Source organism: Haliotis rubra, unplaced genomic scaffold (genome assembly GCF_003918875.1).
Source record: "Haliotis rubra isolate DU_JTF1 unplaced genomic scaffold, ASM391887v1 Scf405, whole genome shotgun sequence".
NCBI classification, from domain to species: domain Eukaryota; kingdom Metazoa; phylum Mollusca; class Gastropoda; order Lepetellida; family Haliotidae; genus Haliotis; species Haliotis rubra.
In genome coordinates this window covers 12,686-30,132 of record NW_025767086.1, presented here as the reverse complement: position 1 = coordinate 30,132, position 17,447 = coordinate 12,686, and the positions used below count along the sequence as shown (strand labels likewise).

General features: G+C 41.2%; 35 non-coding genes across 35 annotated transcripts; all 35 read left to right on the top strand.

Moving 5' to 3' along the window:
* The first annotated feature begins 5,475 nt into the window (after positions 1–5,475).
* Trnar-ucg lies at positions 5,476–5,548 on the top strand. The gene has a single exon. It is a non-coding gene; the product is annotated as a tRNA-Arg (tRNA).
* Positions 5,549–5,774: 226 nt separating this feature from the next.
* On the top strand, positions 5,775–5,847 carry Trnar-ucg. The gene has a single exon. It is a non-coding gene; the product is annotated as a tRNA-Arg (tRNA).
* A 290-nt stretch (positions 5,848–6,137) lies between these two features.
* Trnar-ucg lies at positions 6,138–6,210 on the top strand. The gene has a single exon. It is a non-coding gene; the product is annotated as a tRNA-Arg (tRNA).
* Positions 6,211–6,436: 226 nt separating this feature from the next.
* On the top strand, positions 6,437–6,509 carry Trnar-ucg. The gene has a single exon. It is a non-coding gene; the product is annotated as a tRNA-Arg (tRNA).
* Positions 6,510–6,736: 227 nt separating this feature from the next.
* Positions 6,737–6,809, top strand: Trnar-ucg. The gene has a single exon. It is a non-coding gene; the product is annotated as a tRNA-Arg (tRNA).
* Positions 6,810–7,036: 227 nt separating this feature from the next.
* On the top strand, positions 7,037–7,109 carry Trnar-ucg. The gene has a single exon. It is a non-coding gene; the product is annotated as a tRNA-Arg (tRNA).
* A 604-nt stretch (positions 7,110–7,713) lies between these two features.
* Positions 7,714–7,786, top strand: Trnar-ucg. The gene has a single exon. It is a non-coding gene; the product is annotated as a tRNA-Arg (tRNA).
* Positions 7,787–8,133: 347 nt separating this feature from the next.
* Positions 8,134–8,206, top strand: Trnar-ucg. Its single transcript has one exon. It is a non-coding gene; the product is annotated as a tRNA-Arg (tRNA).
* Positions 8,207–8,434: 228 nt separating this feature from the next.
* On the top strand, positions 8,435–8,507 carry Trnar-ucg. The gene has a single exon. It is a non-coding gene; the product is annotated as a tRNA-Arg (tRNA).
* Positions 8,508–8,734: 227 nt separating this feature from the next.
* Trnar-ucg lies at positions 8,735–8,807 on the top strand. The gene has a single exon. It is a non-coding gene; the product is annotated as a tRNA-Arg (tRNA).
* Positions 8,808–9,034: 227 nt separating this feature from the next.
* On the top strand, positions 9,035–9,107 carry Trnar-ucg. The gene has a single exon. It is a non-coding gene; the product is annotated as a tRNA-Arg (tRNA).
* Positions 9,108–9,396: 289 nt separating this feature from the next.
* Trnar-ucg lies at positions 9,397–9,469 on the top strand. Its single transcript has one exon. It is a non-coding gene; the product is annotated as a tRNA-Arg (tRNA).
* A 227-nt stretch (positions 9,470–9,696) lies between these two features.
* On the top strand, positions 9,697–9,769 carry Trnar-ucg. Its single transcript has one exon. It is a non-coding gene; the product is annotated as a tRNA-Arg (tRNA).
* Positions 9,770–9,995: 226 nt separating this feature from the next.
* Trnar-ucg lies at positions 9,996–10,068 on the top strand. The gene has a single exon. It is a non-coding gene; the product is annotated as a tRNA-Arg (tRNA).
* Positions 10,069–10,295: 227 nt separating this feature from the next.
* Positions 10,296–10,368, top strand: Trnar-ucg. The gene has a single exon. It is a non-coding gene; the product is annotated as a tRNA-Arg (tRNA).
* A 286-nt stretch (positions 10,369–10,654) lies between these two features.
* Positions 10,655–10,727, top strand: Trnar-ucg. The gene has a single exon. It is a non-coding gene; the product is annotated as a tRNA-Arg (tRNA).
* Positions 10,728–11,071: 344 nt separating this feature from the next.
* Positions 11,072–11,144, top strand: Trnar-ucg. Its single transcript has one exon. It is a non-coding gene; the product is annotated as a tRNA-Arg (tRNA).
* Positions 11,145–11,372: 228 nt separating this feature from the next.
* On the top strand, positions 11,373–11,445 carry Trnar-ucg. Its single transcript has one exon. It is a non-coding gene; the product is annotated as a tRNA-Arg (tRNA).
* An 895-nt stretch (positions 11,446–12,340) lies between these two features.
* Positions 12,341–12,413, top strand: Trnar-ucg. The gene has a single exon. It is a non-coding gene; the product is annotated as a tRNA-Arg (tRNA).
* A 227-nt stretch (positions 12,414–12,640) lies between these two features.
* On the top strand, positions 12,641–12,713 carry Trnar-ucg. The gene has a single exon. It is a non-coding gene; the product is annotated as a tRNA-Arg (tRNA).
* Positions 12,714–12,939: 226 nt separating this feature from the next.
* Trnar-ucg lies at positions 12,940–13,012 on the top strand. The gene has a single exon. It is a non-coding gene; the product is annotated as a tRNA-Arg (tRNA).
* Positions 13,013–13,239: 227 nt separating this feature from the next.
* Positions 13,240–13,312, top strand: Trnar-ucg. Its single transcript has one exon. It is a non-coding gene; the product is annotated as a tRNA-Arg (tRNA).
* A 285-nt stretch (positions 13,313–13,597) lies between these two features.
* On the top strand, positions 13,598–13,670 carry Trnar-ucg. Its single transcript has one exon. It is a non-coding gene; the product is annotated as a tRNA-Arg (tRNA).
* A 226-nt stretch (positions 13,671–13,896) lies between these two features.
* On the top strand, positions 13,897–13,969 carry Trnar-ucg. The gene has a single exon. It is a non-coding gene; the product is annotated as a tRNA-Arg (tRNA).
* A 231-nt stretch (positions 13,970–14,200) lies between these two features.
* On the top strand, positions 14,201–14,273 carry Trnar-ucg. The gene has a single exon. It is a non-coding gene; the product is annotated as a tRNA-Arg (tRNA).
* Positions 14,274–14,500: 227 nt separating this feature from the next.
* On the top strand, positions 14,501–14,573 carry Trnar-ucg. Its single transcript has one exon. It is a non-coding gene; the product is annotated as a tRNA-Arg (tRNA).
* Positions 14,574–14,808: 235 nt separating this feature from the next.
* Positions 14,809–14,881, top strand: Trnar-ucg. The gene has a single exon. It is a non-coding gene; the product is annotated as a tRNA-Arg (tRNA).
* A 225-nt stretch (positions 14,882–15,106) lies between these two features.
* Trnar-ucg lies at positions 15,107–15,179 on the top strand. The gene has a single exon. It is a non-coding gene; the product is annotated as a tRNA-Arg (tRNA).
* Positions 15,180–15,464: 285 nt separating this feature from the next.
* On the top strand, positions 15,465–15,537 carry Trnar-ucg. The gene has a single exon. It is a non-coding gene; the product is annotated as a tRNA-Arg (tRNA).
* Positions 15,538–15,763: 226 nt separating this feature from the next.
* Trnar-ucg lies at positions 15,764–15,836 on the top strand. Its single transcript has one exon. It is a non-coding gene; the product is annotated as a tRNA-Arg (tRNA).
* A 227-nt stretch (positions 15,837–16,063) lies between these two features.
* On the top strand, positions 16,064–16,136 carry Trnar-ucg. The gene has a single exon. It is a non-coding gene; the product is annotated as a tRNA-Arg (tRNA).
* Positions 16,137–16,362: 226 nt separating this feature from the next.
* Positions 16,363–16,435, top strand: Trnar-ucg. The gene has a single exon. It is a non-coding gene; the product is annotated as a tRNA-Arg (tRNA).
* A 226-nt stretch (positions 16,436–16,661) lies between these two features.
* Trnar-ucg lies at positions 16,662–16,734 on the top strand. The gene has a single exon. It is a non-coding gene; the product is annotated as a tRNA-Arg (tRNA).
* A 286-nt stretch (positions 16,735–17,020) lies between these two features.
* Positions 17,021–17,093, top strand: Trnar-ucg. Its single transcript has one exon. It is a non-coding gene; the product is annotated as a tRNA-Arg (tRNA).
* Positions 17,094–17,320: 227 nt separating this feature from the next.
* On the top strand, positions 17,321–17,393 carry Trnar-ucg. The gene has a single exon. It is a non-coding gene; the product is annotated as a tRNA-Arg (tRNA).
* The last annotated feature ends 54 nt before the right edge of the window (positions 17,394–17,447 follow it).

Here is a 17,447-nt window from a genome sequence, read left to right as displayed (position 1 = left end):
GCTTTGTGTGGAATAGTAAAGTTCCACTTGTAAAACAATCAACATGTATTGGTCACTTTTATCAAGGCGGATTAGCCATTCCTAGCTTCAAATTCAAAATATTTGCCTTCAGGGCTAAAATCATCCAAAAATTATTCAATCCACATTTTCAAGCATTATGGAAGAATACATGTTGGTTGTTCCTTTCAAAATACCTGAACATGGGTCTCAACAGCAACATTTTTAGCATTGTTTACAATAAGGTATTGCTGACCCAGATACACCCTTTCTATGCAGAGGTGTTGTTAGCCTGGGACGAAAGCACGTGCAGCAACAGACATTTTCCGACTGAGCACGAGGAGATCATGAACCAACCTTTATTTCAAAATCCACACGTGCGTTTTCAAGGGAAAACACTGCTCTTTCAGTCGTTTATTCAAGCTGGGTTAATTGAAGTTAAAGACATTTCTTATGAATTCATCCCTGGGTTTTTATCTCGTTCCGCTGTTGTGGAAATACTTGAGGAAAGACAGATTGATATACCATGCTCAGTCGCTGAAAATGCATATAATGTTATTATATCATCTCTGCCTGAGGAGTGGTGTAACAGCATAAATACCAAAGCACGAGAGATTAATAAAAATATTCATCATGAAGTATATTGTTCTGCAGATAATAGGGCAATTTCGTCCAAAGAGCTCTCGGTAAGGTTTACTTATGATTTGTTTTTAAAGAGACTTTTTGTTAGCCCAACGTCTATAACATACTGGGATAGGTTTGCAATTATTGTGGATTGGGATAAAACATGGAAGTGGGTATTTCAAAGTGATAAATCTGCAGAACAAATTAACCTTGATTTTAAGATATGTCATAACATAATATATACTTATGACAAGTTATACAAGTATGACAAAGTTCCTGCACGTGAATGTATTGTGTGCAAGAATGAAGTTGAAGACATTTTCCATATGTTTGTGTTTTGTGACGAATTAAATGACACTGTTGGTATTTTCAAAGAAATGTTCACTGAGCTTTTAAAAAACGTTGGTTACACTTTACAACAACTTACAAGTTGGCTTCTATTTGGATTTCAATCAAAAGAAGTAAAAACAAGCGAAGCATGCATCAACCTTTTGCTTTCCATTTATAGAATCTCAGTATTTAAGAGAAGAACTATTATGACTCTGCAACAAGGTCGAATAGACCTAAATAAGCTGTTCAAAAGTTACGTTCGTCATCATTTCAAATTGTTATGGTCAAAATACCACCGTGACAAACAATCATATAAATTTATTGAACGCTATCGTTGGCCTCGTGGCCTAATGGATAAGGCGTCTGACTTCGAATCAGAAGATTGCGAGTTCGAGTCCCGTCGGGGTCGTAGTTCAACTCTTTTTATACAATTTTGAAAAGTGGCAGTTGTCAGTACAAACTACTTTCCACGTCTAATCTGCTAAAATGACGATGAACAATTTCACTCTATGGAAAATAGCATTTCAATGGAAAATAGCATTCCAAAGTAGAGGCTTTATCATGGTGTCCAGAGACAAAAATAAATGAGTCGAACTGGAGTGTAGAATACGCTTTTCTGCGTCTGCAACATCGTCACAAAATAAATGAGTCGAACTGGAGTGTAGAATACGCTATTCTGCGTCTGCAACATCGTCACCAAATAAATGAGTCGAACTGGAGTGTAGAATACGCTTTTCTGCGTCTGCAACATCGTTGGCCTCGTGGCCTAATGGATAAGGCGTCTCACTTCGAATCAGAAGATTGCGAGTTCGAGTCTCGTCGGGGTCGTAGTTCAACTCTTTTTATACAATTTTGAAAAGTGGCAGTTGTCAGTACAAACTACTTTCCACGTCTAATCTGCTAAAATGACGATGAACAATTTTACTCGATGGAAAATAGCATTTCAATGGAAACTGGGCATTCCAAAGTCGAGGCCTTATCATGGTGTCCAGAGACAAAAATAAATGAGTCGAACTGGAGTGTAGAATACGCTTTTCTGCGTCTGCAACATCGTTGGCCTCGTGGCCTAATGGATAAGGCGTCTGACTTCGAATCAGAAGATTGCGAGTTCGAGTCTCGTCGGGGTCGTAGTTCAACTCTTTTTATACAATTTTGAAAAGTGGCAGTTGTCAGTACAAACTACTTTCCACGTCTAATCTGCTAAAATGACGATGAACAATTTTACTCGATGGAAAATAGCATTTCAATGGAAACTGGCATTCCAAAGTAGAGGCCTTATCATGGTGTCCAGAGACAAAAATAAATGAGTCGAACTGGAGTGTAGAATATGCTTTTCTGCGTCTTCAACATCGTCACAAAATAAATGAGTCGAACTGGAGTGTAGAATACGCTTTTCTGCGTCTGCAACATCGTTGGCCTCGTGGCCTAATGGATAAGGCGTCTGACTTCGAATCAGAAGATTGCGAGTTCGAGTCTCGTCGGGGTCGTAGTTCAACTCTTTTATACACCTTTTTGAAAAGTGGCGGTTGTCAGGAACAAACTACTTTCCACGTCTAATCTGCTAAAATGACGATGAGCAATTTTACTCTTTTTGCCACAATGGAAAATAGCATTTCAAAGTTCCAAAGAGAGGCCTTATCATGGTGTCCAGAGACAAAAATGAATGAGTCGAACTGGAGTGTAGAATATGCTTTTCTGCGTCTGCAACATCGTCACAAAATAAATGAGTCGAACTGGAGTGTAGAATACGCTTTTCTGCGTCTGCAACATCGTTGGCCTCGTGGCCTAATGGATAAGGCGTCTGACTTCGAATCAGAAGATTGCGAGTTCGAGTCTCGTCGGGGTCGTAGTTCAACTCTTTTTATACAATTTTGAAAAAGTGGCAGTTGTCAGTACAAACTACTTTCCACGTCTAATCTGCTAAAATGACGATGAACAATTTTACTCGATGGAAAATAGCATTTCAATGGAAACTGGGCATTCCAAAGTAGAGGCCTTATCATGGTGTCCAGAGACAAAAATAAATGAGTCGAACTGGAGTGTAGAATACGCTTTTCTGCGTCTGCAAAATCGTTGGCCTCGTGGCCTAATGGATAAGGCGTCTGACTTCGAATCAGAAGATTGCGAGTTCGAGTCTCGTCGGGGTCGTAGTTCAACTCTTTTTATACAATTTTGAAAAGTGGCAGTTGTCAGTACAAACTACTTTCCACGTCTAATCTGCTAAAATGACGATGAGCAATGTTACTCGATGGAAAATAGCATTTCAAAGGAAACTGGGCATTCCAAAGTAGAGGCCTTATCATGGTGTCCAGAGACAACAATAAATGAATCGAACTGGAGTGTAGAATACGCTTTTCTGCATCTGCAACATCGTCACAAAATAAATGAGTCGAACTGGAGTGTAGAATACGCTTTTCTGCGTCTGCAACATCGTCACAAAATAAATGAGTCGAACTGGAGTGTAGAATACGCTTTTCTGCGTCTGCAACATCGTTGGCCTCGTGGCCTAATGGATAAGGCGTCTGACTTCGAATCAGAAGATTGCGAGTTCGAGTCTCGTCGGGGTCGTAGTTCAACTCTTTTTATACAATTTTGAAAAGTGGCAGTTGTCAGTACAAACTACTTTCCACGTCTAATCTGCTAAAATGACGATGAACAATTTTACTCGATGGAAAATAGCATTTCAATGGAAACTGGGCATTCCAAAGTCGAGGCCTTATCATGGTGTCCAGAGACAAAAATAAATGAGTCGAACTGGAGTGTAGAATACGCTTTTCTGCGTCTGTAACATCGTTGGCCTCGTGGCCTAATGGATAAGGCGTCTGACTTCGAATCAGAAGATTGCGAGTTCGAGTCTCGTCGGGGTCGTAGTTCAACTCTTTTCATACAATTTTGAAAAGTGGCAGTTGTCAGTACAAACTACTTTCCACGTCTAATCTGCTAAAATGACGATGAACAATTTTACTCGATGGAAAATAGCATTTCAATGGAAACTGGGCATTCCAAAGTAGAGGCCTTATCATGGTGTCCAGAGACAAAAAATAAATGAGTCGAACTGGAGTGTAGAATACGCTTTTCTGCGTCTGTAACATCGTTGGCCTCGTGGCCTAATGGATAAGGCGTCTGACTTCGAATCAGAAGATTGCGAGTTCGAGTCTCGTCGGGGTCGTAGTTCAACTCTTTTATACAATTTTGAAAAGTGGCAGTTGTCAGTACAAACTACTTTCCACGTCTAATCTGCTAAAATGACGATGAACAATTTTACTCGATGGAAAATAGCATTTCAAAGGAAACTGGGCATTCCAAAGTAGAGGCCTTATCATGGTGTCCAGAGACAAAAATAAATGAATCGAACTGGAGTGTAGAATACGCTTTTCTGCGTCTGCAACATCGTCACAAAATAAATGAGTCGAACTGGAGTGTAGAATACGCTCGCGTCTGGTCACAAAATAAATGAGTCGAACTGGAGTGTAGAATACGCTTTTCTGCGTCTGCAACATCGTTGGCCTCGTGGCCTAATGGATAAGGCGTCTGACTTCGAATCAGAAGATTGCGAGTTCGAGTCTCGTCGGGGTCGTAGTTCAACTCTTTTTATACAATTTTGAAAAGTGGCAGTTGTCAGTACAAACTACTTTCCACGTCTAATCTGCTAAAATGACGATGAACAATTTTACTCGATGGAAAATAGCATTTCAATGGAAACTGGGCATTCCAAAGTAGAGGCCTTATCATGGTGTCCAGAGACAACAATAAATGAATCGAACTGGAGTGTAGAATACGCTTTTCTGCATCTGCAACATCGTCACAAAATAAATGAGTCGAACTGGAGTGTAGAATACGCTTTTCTGCGTCTGCAACATCGTCACAAAATAAATGAGTCGAACTGGAGTGTAGAATACGCTTTTCTGCGTCTGCAACATCGTTGGCCTCGTGGCCTAATGGATAAGGCGTCTGACTTCGAATCAGAAGATTGCGAGTTCGAGTCTCGTCGGGGTCGTAGTTCAACTCTTTTTATACAATTTTGAAAAGTGGCAGTTGTCAGTACAAACTACTTTCCACGTCTAATCTGCTAAAATGACGATGAACAATTTTACTCGATGGAAAATAGCATTTCAATGGAAACTGGGCATTCCAAAGTAGAGGCCTTATCATGGTGTCCAGAGACAAAAATAAATGAGTCGAACTGGAGTGTAGAATACGCTTTTCTGCGTCTGTAACATCGTTGGCCTCGTGGCCTAATGGATAAGGCGTCTGACTTCGAATCAGAAGATTGCGAGTTCGAGTCTCGTCGGGGTCGTAGTTCAACTCTTTTTATACAATTTTGAAAAGTGGCAGTTGTCAGTACAAACTACTTTCCACGTCTAATCTGCTAAAATGACGATGAACAATTTTACTCGATGGAAAATAGCATTTCAATGGAAACTGGGCATTCCAAAGTAGAGGCCTTATCATGGTGTCCAGAGACAAAAATAAATGAGTCGAACTGGAGTGTAGAATACGCTTTTCTGCGTCTGTAACATCGTTGGCCTCGTGGCCTAATGGATAAGGCGTCTGACTTCGAATCAGAAGATTGCGAGTTCGAGTCTCGTCGGGGTCGTAGTTCAACTCTTTTATACAATTTTGAAAAGTGGCAGTTGTCAGTACAAACTACTTTCCACGTCTAATCTGCTAAAATGACGATGAACAATTTTACTCGATGGAAAATAGCATTTCAATGGAAACTGGGCATTCCAAAGTAGAGGCCTTATCATGGTGTCCAGAGACAAAAATAAATGAATCGAACTGGAGTGTAGAATACGCTTTTCTGCGTCTGCAAAATCGTTGGCCTCGTGGCCTAATGGATAAGGCGTCTGACTTCGAATCAGAAGATTGCGAGTTCGAGTCTCGTCGGGGTCGTAGTTCAACTCTTTTTATACAATTTTGAAAAGTGGCAGTTGTCAGTACAAACTACTTTCCACGTCTAATCTGCTAAAATGACGATGAACAATTTCACTCTATGGAAAATAGCATTTCAAAGGAAAATAGCATTCCAAAGTAGAGGCCTTATCATGGTGTCCAGAGACAAAAATAAATGAGTCGAACTGGAGTGTAGAATATGCTTTTCTGCGTCTGCAACATCGTCACAAAATAAATGAGTCGAGTCGAACTGAGTGTAGAATACGCTTTTCTGCGTCTGCAACATCGTTGGCCTCGTGGCCTAATGGATAAGGCGTCTGACTTCGAATCAGAAGATTGCGAGTTCGAGTCTCGTCGGGGTCGTAGTTCAACTCTTTTATACAATTTTGAAAAGTGGCAGTTGTCAGTACAAACTACTTTCCACGTCTTATCTGCTAAAATGACGATGAACAATTTTACTCGATGGAAAATAGCATTTCAATGGAAACTGGGCATTCCAAAGTCGAGGCCTTATCATGGTGTCCAGAGACAAAAATAAATGAGTCGAACTGGAGTGTAGAATACGCTTTTCTGCGTCTGTAACATCGTTGGCCTCGTGGCCTAATGGATAAGGCGTCTGACTTCGAATCAGAAGATTGCGAGTTCGAGTCTCGTCGGGGTCGTAGTTCAACTCTTTTTATACAATTTTGAAAAGTGGCAGTTGTCAGTACAACCTACTTTCCACGTCTAATCTGCTAAAATGACGATGAACAATTTTACTCGATGGAAAATAGCATTTCAATGGAAACTGGGCATTCCAAAGTAGAGGCCTTATCATGGTGTCCAGAGACAAAAATAAATGAGTCGAACTGGAGTGTAGAATACGCTTTTCTGCGTCTGTAACATCGTTGGCCTCGTGGCCTAATGGATAAGGCGTCTGACTTCGAATCAGAAGATTGCGAGTTCGAGTCTCGTCGGGGTCGTAGTTCAACTCTTTTTATACAATTTTGAAAAGTGGCAGTTGTCAGTACAAACTACTTTCCACGTCTAATCTGCTAAAATGACGATGAACAATTTTACTCGATGGAAAATAGCATTTCAATGGAAACTGGGCATTCCAAAGTAGAGGCCTTATCATGGTGTCCAGAGACAAAAATAAATGAGTCGAACTGGAGTGTAGAATACGCTTTTCTGCGTCTGTAACATCGTTGGCCTCGTGGCCTAATGGATAAGGCGTCTGACTTCGAATCAGAAGATTGCGAGTTCGAGTCTCGTCGGGGTCGTAGTTCAACTCTTTTATACAATTTTGAAAAGTGGCAGTTGTCAGTACAAACTACTTTCCACGTCTAATCTGCTAAAATGACGATGAACAATTTTACTCGATGGAAAATAGCATTTCAATGGAAACTGGGCATTCCAAAGTAGAGGCCTTATCATGGTGTCCAGAGACAAAAATAAATGAGTCGAACTGGAGTGTAGAATACGCTTTTCTGCGTCTGCAACATCGTCACAAAATTGAGTCGAACTGGAGTGGCTTTTCTAATGGATAAGGCGTCTGACTTCGAATCAGAAGATTGCGAGTTCGAGTCTCGTCGGGGTCGTAGTTCAACTCTTTTATACAATTTTGAAAAGTGGCAGTTGTCAGTACAAACTACTTTCCACGTCTAATCTGCTAAAATGACGATGAACAATTTTACTCTATGGAAAATAGCATTTCAATGGAAACTGGGCATTCCAAAGTAGAGGCCTTATCATGGTGTCCAGAGACAAAAATAAATGAGTCGAACTGGAGTGTAGAATATGCTTTTCTGCGTCTGCAACATCGTCACAAAATAAATGAGTCGAACTGGAGTGTAGAATACGCTTTTCTGCGTCTGCAACATCGTTGGCCTCGTGGCCTAATGGATAAGGCGTCTGACTTCGAATCAGAAGATTGCGAGTTCGAGTCTCGTCGGGGTCGTAGTTCAACTCTTTTTATACAATTTTGAAAAGTGGCAGTTGTCAGTACAAACTACTTTCCACGTCTAATCTGCTAAAATGACGATGAACAATTTTACTCGATGGAAAATAGCATTTCAAAGGAAACTGGGCATTCCAAAGTAGAGGCCTTATCATGGTGTCCAGAGACAAAAATAAATGAATCGAACTGGAGTGTAGAATACGCTTTTCTGCATCTGCAACATCGTCACAAAATAAATGAGTCGAACTGGAGTGTAGAATACGCTTTTCTGCGTCTGCAACATCGTCACAAAATAAATGAGTCGAACTGGAGTGTAGAATACGCTTTTCTGCGTCTGCAACATCGTTGGCCTCGTGGCCTAATGGATAAGGCGTCTGACTTCGAATCAGAAGATTGCGAGTTCGAGTCTCGTCGGGGTCGTAGTTCAACTCTTTTATACAATTTTGAAAAGTGGCAGTTGTCAGTACAAACTACTTTCCACGTCTAATCTGCTAAAATGACGATGAACAATTTTACTCGATGGAAAATAGCATTTCAATGGAAACTGGGCATTCCAAAGTAGAGGCCTTATCATGGTGTCCAGAGACAAAAAAATAAATGAGTCGAACTGGAGTGTAGAATACGCTTTTCTGCGTCTGTAACATCGTTGGCCTCGTGGCCTAATGGATAAGGCGTCTGACTTCGAATCAGAAGATTGCGAGTTCGAGTCTCGTCGGGGTCGTAGTTCAACTCTTTTATACAATTTTGAAAAGTGGCAGTTGTCAGTACAACCTACTTTCCACGTCTAATCTGCTAAAATGACGATGAACAATTTTACTCGATGGAAAATAGCATTTCAATGGAAACTGGGCATTCCAAAGTAGAGGCCTTATCATGGTGTCCAGAGACAAAAAATAAATGAGTCGAACTGGAGTGTAGAATACGCTTTTCTGCGTCTGCAACATCGTTGGCCTCGTGGCCTAATGGATAAGGCGTCTGACTTCGAATCAGAAGATTGCGAGTTCGAGTCTCGTCGGGGTCGTAGTTCAACTCTTTTTATACAATTTTGAAAAGTGGCAGTTGTCAGTACAAACTACTTTCCACGTCTAATCTGCTAAAATGACGATGAACAATTTTACTCGATGGAAAATAGCATTTCAATGGAAACTGGGCATTCCAAAGTAGAGGCCTTATCATGGTGTCCAGAGACAAAAATAAATGAGTCGAACTGGAGTGTAGAATACGCTTTTCTGCGTCTGCAAAATCGTTGGCCTCGTGGCCTAATGGATAAGGCGTCTGACTTCGAATCAGAAGATTGCGAGTTCGAGTCTCGTCGGGGTCGTAGTTCAACTCTTTTTATACAATTTTGAAAAGTGGCAGTTGTCAGTACAAACTACTTTCCACGTCTAATCTGCTAAAATGACGATGAACAATTTTACTCTATGGAAAATAGCATTTCAAAGGAAACTGGGCATTCCAAAGTAGAGGCCTTATCATGGTGTCCAGAGACAAAAAAATAAATGAGTCGAACTGGAGTGTAGAATATGCTTTTCTGCGTCTGCAACATCGTCACAAAATAAATGAGTCGAACTGGAGTGTAGAATACGCTTTTCTGCGTCTGCAACATCGTTGGCCTCGTGGCCTAATGGATAAGGCGTCTGACTTCGAATCAGAAGATTGCGAGTTCGAGTCTCGTCGGGGTCGTAGTTCAACTCTTTTTATACAATTTTGAAAAGTGGCAGTTGTCAGTACAAACTACTTTCCACGTCTAATCTGCTAAAATGACGATGAACAATTTTACTCGATGGAAAATAGCATTTCAATGGAAACTGGGCATTCCAAAGTAGAGGCCTTATCATGGTGTCCAGAGACAAAAATAAATGAGTCGAACTGGAGTGTAGAATACGCTTTTCTGCGTCTGCAACATCGTTGGCCTCGTGGCCTAATGGATAAGGCGTCTGACTTCGAATCAGAAGATTGCGAGTTCGAGTCTCGTCGGGGTCGTAGTTCAACTCTTTTATACAATTTTGAAAAGTGGCAGTTGTCAGTACAAACTACTTTCCACGTCTAATCTGCTAAAATGACGATGAACAATTTTACTCGATGGAAAATAGCATTTCAATGGAAACTGGGCATTCCAAAGTAGAGGCCTTATCATGGTGTCCAGAGACAAAAATAAATGAGTCGAACTGGAGTGTAGAATACGCTTTTCTGCGTCTGTAACATCGTTGGCCTCGTGGCCTAATGGATAAGGCGTCTGACTTCGAATCAGAAGATTGCGAGTTCGAGTCTCGTCGGGGTCGTAGTTCAACTTTTTTATACAATTTTGAAAAGTGGCAGTTGTCAGTACAAACCTACTTTCCACGTCTAATCTGCTAAAATGACGATGAACAATTTTACTCGATGGAAAATAGCATTTCAATGGAAACTGGGCATTCCAAAGTAGAGGCCTTATCATGGTGTCCAGAGACAAAAATAAATGAGTCGAACTGGAGTGTAGAATACGCTTTTCTGCGTCTGCAACATCGTTGGCCTCGTGGCCTAATGGATAAGGCGTCTGACTTCGAATCAGAAGATTGCGAGTTCGAGTCTCGTCGGGGTCGTAGTTCAACTCTTTTATACAATTTTGAAAAGTGGCAGTTGTCAGTACAAACTACTTTCCACGTCTAATCTGCTAAAATGACGATGAACAATTTTACTCTATGGAAAATAGCATTTCAATGGAAAATGGCATTCCAAAGTAGAGGCCTTATCATGGTGTCCAGAGACAAAAATAAATGAGTCGAACTGGAGTGTAGAATATGCTTTTCTGCGTCTGCAACATCGTCACAAAAATAAATGAGTCGAACTGGAGTGTAGAATACGCTTTTCTGCGTCTGCAAAATCGTTGGCCTCGTGGCCTAATGGATAAGGCGTCTGACTTCGAATCAGAAGATTGCGAGTTCGAGTCTCGTCGGGGTCGTAGTTCAACTCTTTTATACAATTTTGAAAAGTGGCAGTTGTCAGTACAAACTACTTTCCACGTCTAATCTGCTAAAATGACGATGAACAATTTACTCGATGGAAAATAGCATTTCAAAGGAAACTGGGCATTCCAAAGTAGAGGCCTTATCATGGTGTCCAGAGACAACAATAAATGAATCGAACTGGAGTGTAGAATACGCTTTTCTGCATCTGCAAATCGTCACAAAATAAATGAGTCGAACTGGAGTGTAGAATACGCTTTTCTGCGTCTGCAACATCGTCACAAAATAAATGAGTCGAACTGGAGTGTAGAATACGCTTTTCTGCGTCTGCAACATCGTTGGCCTCGTGGCCTAATGGATAAGGCGTCTGACTTCGAATCAGAAGATTGCGAGTTCGAGTCTCGTCGGGGTCGTAGTTCAACTCTTTTATATACAATTTTGAAAAGTGGCAGTTGTCAGTACAAACTACTTTCCACGTCTAATCTGCTAAAATGACGATGAACAATTTTACTCGATGGAAAATAGCATTTCAATGGAAACTGGGCATTCCAAAGTAGAGGCCTTATCATGGTGTCCAGAGACAAAAATAAATGAGTCGAACTGGAGTGTAGAATACGCTTTTCTGCGTCTGTAACATCGTTGGCCTCGTGGCCTAATGGATAAGGCGTCTGACTTCGAATCAGAAGATTGCGAGTTCGAGTCTCGTCGGGGTCGTAGTTCAACTCTTTTTATACAATTTTGAAAAGTGGCAGTTGTCAGTACAACCTACTTTCCACGTCTAATCTGCTAAAATGACGATGAACAATTTTACTCGATGGAAAATAGCATTTCAATGGAAACTGGGCATTCCAAAGTAGAGGCCTTATCATGGTGTCCAGAGACAAAAATAAATGAGTCGAACTGGAGTGTAGAATACGCTTTTCTGCGTCTGTAACATCGTTGGCCTCGTGGCCTAATGGCCTAATGGATAAGGCGTCTGACTTCGAATCAGAAGATTGCGAGTTCGAGTCTCGTCGGGGTCGTAGTTCAACTCTTTTATACAATTTTGAAAAGTGGCAGTTGTCAGTACAAACTACTTTCCACGTCTAATCTGCTAAAATGACGATGAACAATTTTACTCGATGGAAAATAGCATTTCAATGGAAACTGGGCATTCCAAAGTAGAGGCCTTATCATGGTGTCCAGAGACAAAAAATAAATGAGTCGAACTGGAGTGTAGAATACGCTTTTCTGCGTCTGCAAAATCGTTGGCCTCGTGGCCTAATGGATATAAGGCGTCTGACTTCGAATCAGAAGATTGCGAGTTCGAGTCTCGTCGGGGTCGTAGTTCAACTCTTTTATACAATTTTGAAAAGTGGCAGTTGTCAGTACAAACTACTTTCCACGTCTAATCTGCTAAAATGACGATGAACAATTTCACTCTATGGAAAATAGCATTTCAAAGGAAAATAGCATTCCAAAGTAGAGGCCTTATCATGGTGTCCAGAGACAAAAATAAATGAGTCGAACTGGAGTGTAGAATATGCTTTTCTGCGTCTGCAACATCGTCACAAAATAAATGAGTCGAACTGGAGTGTAGAATACGCTTTTCTGCGTCTGCAACATCGTTGGCCTCGTGGCCTAATGGATAAGGCGTCTGACTTCGAATCAGAAGATTGCGAGTTCGAGTCTCGTCGGGGTCGTAGTTCAACTCTTTTTATACAATTTTGAAAAGTGGCAGTTGTCAGTACAAACTACTTTCCACGTCTAATCTGCTAAAATGACGATGAACAATTTTACTCGATGGAAAATAGCATTTCAATGGAAACTGGGCATTCCAAAGTAGAGGCCTTATCATGGTGTCCAGAGACAAAAATAAATGAGTCGAACTGGAGTGTAGAATACGCTTTTCTGCGTCTGTAACATCGTTGGCCTCGTGGCCTAATGGATAAGGCGTCTGACTTCGAATCAGAAGATTGCGAGTTCGAGTCTCGTCGGGGTCGTAGTTCAACTCTTTTATACAATTTTGAAAAGTGGCAGTTGTCAGTACAAACTACTTTCCACGTCTAATCTGCTAAAATGACGATGAACAATTTTACTCGATGGAAAATAGCATTTCAATGGAAACTGGGCATTCCAAAGTAGAGGCCTTATCATGGTGTCCAGAGACAAAAATAAATGAGTCGAACTGGAGTGTAGAATACGCTTTTCTGCGTCTGTAACATCGTTGGCCTCGTGGCCTAATGGATAAGGCGTCTGACTTCGAATCAGAAGATTGCGAGTTCGAGTCTCGTCGGGGTCGTAGTTCAACTCTTTTTATACAATTTTGAAAAGTGGCAGTTGTCAGTACAAACTACTTTCCACGTCTAATCTGCTAAAATGACGATGAACAATTTTACTCTATGGAAAATAGCATTTCAATGGAAACTGGGCATTCCAAAGTAGAGGCCTTATCATGGTGTCCAGAGACAAAAATAAATGAATCGAACTGGAGTGTAGAATACGCTTTTCTGCGTCTGCAAAATCGTTGGCCTCGTGGCCTAATGGATAAGGCGTCTGACTTCGAATCAGAAGATTGCGAGTTCGAGTCTCGTCGGGGTCGTAGTTCAACTCTTTTATACAATTTTGAAAAGTGGCAGTTGTCAGTACAAACTACTTTCCACGTCTAATCTGCTAAAATGACGATGAACAATTTCACTCTATGGAAAATAGCATTTCAAAGGAAAATAGCATTCCAAAGTAGAGGCCTTATCATGGTGTCCAGAGACAAAAATAAATGAGTCGAACTGGAGTGTAGAATATGCTTTTCTGCGTCTGCAACATCGTCACAAAATAAATGAGTCGAACTGGAGTGTAGAATACGCTTTTCTGCGTCTGCAACATCGTTGGCCTCGTGGCCTAATGGATAAGGCGTCTGACTTCGAATCAGAAGATTGCGAGTTCGAGTCTCGTCGGGGTCGTAGTTCAACTCTTTTATACAATTTTGAAAAGTGGCAGTTGTCAGTACAAACTACTTTCCACGTCTAATCTGCTAAAATGACGATGAACAATTTTACTCGATGGAAAATAGCATTTCAATGGAAACTGGGCATTCCAAAGTAGAGGCCTTATCATGGTGTCCAGAGACAAAAATAAATGAGTCGAACTGGAGTGTAGAATACGCTTTTCTGCGTCTGCAACATCGTTGGCCTCGTGGCCTAATGGATAAGGCGTCTGACTTCGAATCAGAAGATTGCGAGTTCGAGTCTCGTCGGGGTCGTAGTTCAACTCTTTTTATACAATTTTGAAAAGTGGCAGTTGTCAGTACAACCTACTTTCCACGTCTAATCTGCTAAAATGACGATGAACAATTTTACTCGATGGAAAATAGCATTTCAATGGAAACTGGGCATTCCAAAGTAGAGGCCTTATCATGGTGTCCAGAGACAAAAATAAATAAATGAGTCGAACTGGAGTGTAGAATACGCTTTTCTGCGTCTGCAACATCGTTGGCCTCGTGGCCTAATGGATAAGGCGTCTGACTTCGAATCAGAAGATTGCGAGTTCGAGTCTCGTCGGGGTCGTAGTTCAACTCTTTTTATACAATTTTGAAAAGTGGCAGTTGTCAGTACAAACTACTTTCCACGTCTAATCTGCTAAAATGACGATGAACAATTTTACTCTATGGAAAATAGCATTTCAATGGAAACTGGGCATTCCAAAGTAGAGGCCTTATCATGGTGTCCAGAGACAAAAATAAATGAGTCGAACTGGAGTGTAGAATACGCTTTTCTGCGTCTGCAACATCGTTGGCCTCGTGGCCTAATGGATAAGGCGTCTGACTTCGAATCAGAAGATTGCGAGTTCGAGTCTCGTCGGGGTCGTAGTTCAACTCTTTTATACAATTTTGAAAAGTGGCAGTTGTCAGTACAACCTACTTTCCACGTCTAATCTGCTAAAATGACGATGAACAATTTTACTCGATGGAAAATAGCATTTCAATGGAAACTGGGCATTCCAAAGTAGAGGCCTTATCATGGTGTCCAGAGACAAAAATAAATGAGTCGAACTGGAGTGTAGAATACGCTTTTCTGCGTCTGCAACATCGTCAACATCGTTGGCCTCGTGGCCTAATGGATAAGGCGTCTGACTTCGAATCAGAAGATTGCGAGTTCGAGTCTCGTCGGGGTCGTAGTTCAACTCTTTATACAATTTTGAAAAGTGGCAGTTGTCAGTACAAACTACTTTCCACGTCTAATCTGCTAAAATGACGATGAACAATTTTACTCGATGGAAAATAGCATTTCAATGGAAACTGGGCATTCCAAAGTAGAGGCCTTATCATGGTGTCCAGAGACAAAAATAAATGAGTCGAACTGGAGTGTAGAATACGCTTTTCTGCGTCTGCAAAATCGTTGGCCTCGTGGCCTAATGGATAAGGCGTCTGACTTCGAATCAGAAGATTGCGAGTTCGAGTCTCGTCGGGGTCGTAGTTCAACTCTTTTATACAATTTTGAAAAGTGGCAGTTGTCAGTACAAACTACTTTCCACGTCTAATCTGCTAAAATGACGATGAACAATTTTACTCTATGGAAAATAGCATTTCAAAGGAAAATGGCATTCCAAAGTAGAGGCCTTATCATGGTGTCCAGAGACAAAAATAAATGAGTCGAACTGGAGTGTAGAATATGCTTTTCTGCGTCTGCAACATCGTCACAAAATAAATGAGTCGAACTGGAGTGTAGAATACGCTTTTCTGCGTCTGCAACATCGTTGGCCTCGTGGCCTAATGGATAAGGCGTCTGACTTCGAATCAGAAGATTGCGAGTTCGAGTCTCGTCGGGGTCGTAGTTCAACTCTTTTATACAATTTTGAAAAGTGGCAGTTGTCAGTACAAACTACTTTCCACGTCTAATCTGCTAAAATGACGATGAACAATTTTACTCGATGGAAAATAGCATTTCAATGGAAACTGGGCATTCCAAAGTAGAGGCCTTATCATGGTGTCCAGAGACAAAAATAAATGAGTCGAACTGGAGTGTAGAATACGCTTTTCTGCGTCTGCAACATCGTTGGCCTCGTGGCCTAATGGATAAGGCGTCTGACTTCGAATCAGAAGATTGCGAGTTCGAGTCTCGTCGGGGTCGTAGTTCAACTCTTTTTATACAATTTTGAAAAGTGGCAGTTGTCAGTACAACCTACTTTCCACGTCTAATCTGCTAAAATGACGATGAACAATTTTACTCTATGGAAAATAGCATTTCAATGGAAACTGGGCATTCCAAAGTAGAGGCCTTATCATGGTGTCCAGAGACAAAAAAAAATGAGTCGAACTGGAGTGTAGAATACGCTTTTCTGCGTCTGCAACATCGTTGGCCTCGTGGCCTAATGGATAAGGCGTCTGACTTCGAATCAGAAGATTGCGAGTTCGAGTCTCGTCGGGGTCGTAGTTCAACTCTTTTATACAATTTTGAAAAGTGGCAGTTGTCAGTACAAACTACTTTCCACGTCTAATCTGCTAAAATGACGATGAACAATTTTACTCGATGGAAAATAGCATTTCAATGGAAACTGGGCATTCCAAAGTAGAGGCCTTATCATGGTGTCCAGAGACAAAAATAAATGAGTCGAACTGGAGTGTAGAATACGCTTTTCTGCGTCTGTAACATCGTTGGCCTCGTGGCCTAATGGATAAGGCGTCTGACTTCGAATCAGAAGATTGCGAGTTCGAGTCTCGTCGGGGTCGTAGTTCAACTCTTTTATACAATTTTGAAAAGTGGCAGTTGTCAGTACAACCTACTTTCCACGTCTAATCTGCTAAAATGACGATGAACAATTTTACTCGATGGAAAATAGCATTTCAATGGAAACTGGGCATTCCAAAGTAGAGGCCTTATCATGGTGTCCAGAGACAAAAATAAATGAGTCGAACTGGAGTGTAGAATACGCTTTTCTGCGTCTGTAACATCGTTGGCCTCGTGGCCTAATGGATAAGGCGTCTGACTTCGAATCAGAAGATTGCGAGTTCGAGTCTCGTCGGGGTCGTAGTTCAACTCTTTTTATACAATTTTGAAAAGTGGCAGTTGTCAGTACAAACTACTTTCCACGTCTAATCTGCTAAAATGACGATGAACAATTTCACTCTATGGAAAATAGCATTTCAAAGGAAAATAGCATTCCAAAGTAGAGGCCTTATCATGGTGTCCAGAGACAAAAATAAATGAGTCGAACTGGAGTGTAGAATATGCTTTTCTGCGTCTGCAACATCGTCACAAAATAAATGAGTCGAACTGGAGTGTAGAATACGCTTTTCTGCGTCTGCAACATCGTTGGCCTCGTGGCCTAATGGATAAGGCGTCTGACTTCGAATCAGAAGATTGCGAGTTCGAGTCTCGTCGGGGTCGTAGTTCAACTCTTTTTATACAATTTTGAAAAGTGGCAGTTGTCAGTACAAACTACTTTCCACGTCTAATCTGCTAAAATGACGATGAACAATTTTACTCGATGGAAAATAGCATTTCAATGGAAACTGGGCATTCCAAAGTCGAGGCCTTATCATGGTGTCCAGAGACAAAAATAAATGAGTCGAACTGGAGTGTAGAATACGCTTTTCTGCGTCTGCAACATCGTTGGCCTCGTGGCCTAATGGATAAGGCGTCTGACTTCGAATCAGAAGATTGCGAGTTCGAGTCTCGTCGGGGTCGTAGTTCAACTCTTTTATACAATTTTGAAAAGTGGCAGTTGTCAGTACAACCTAC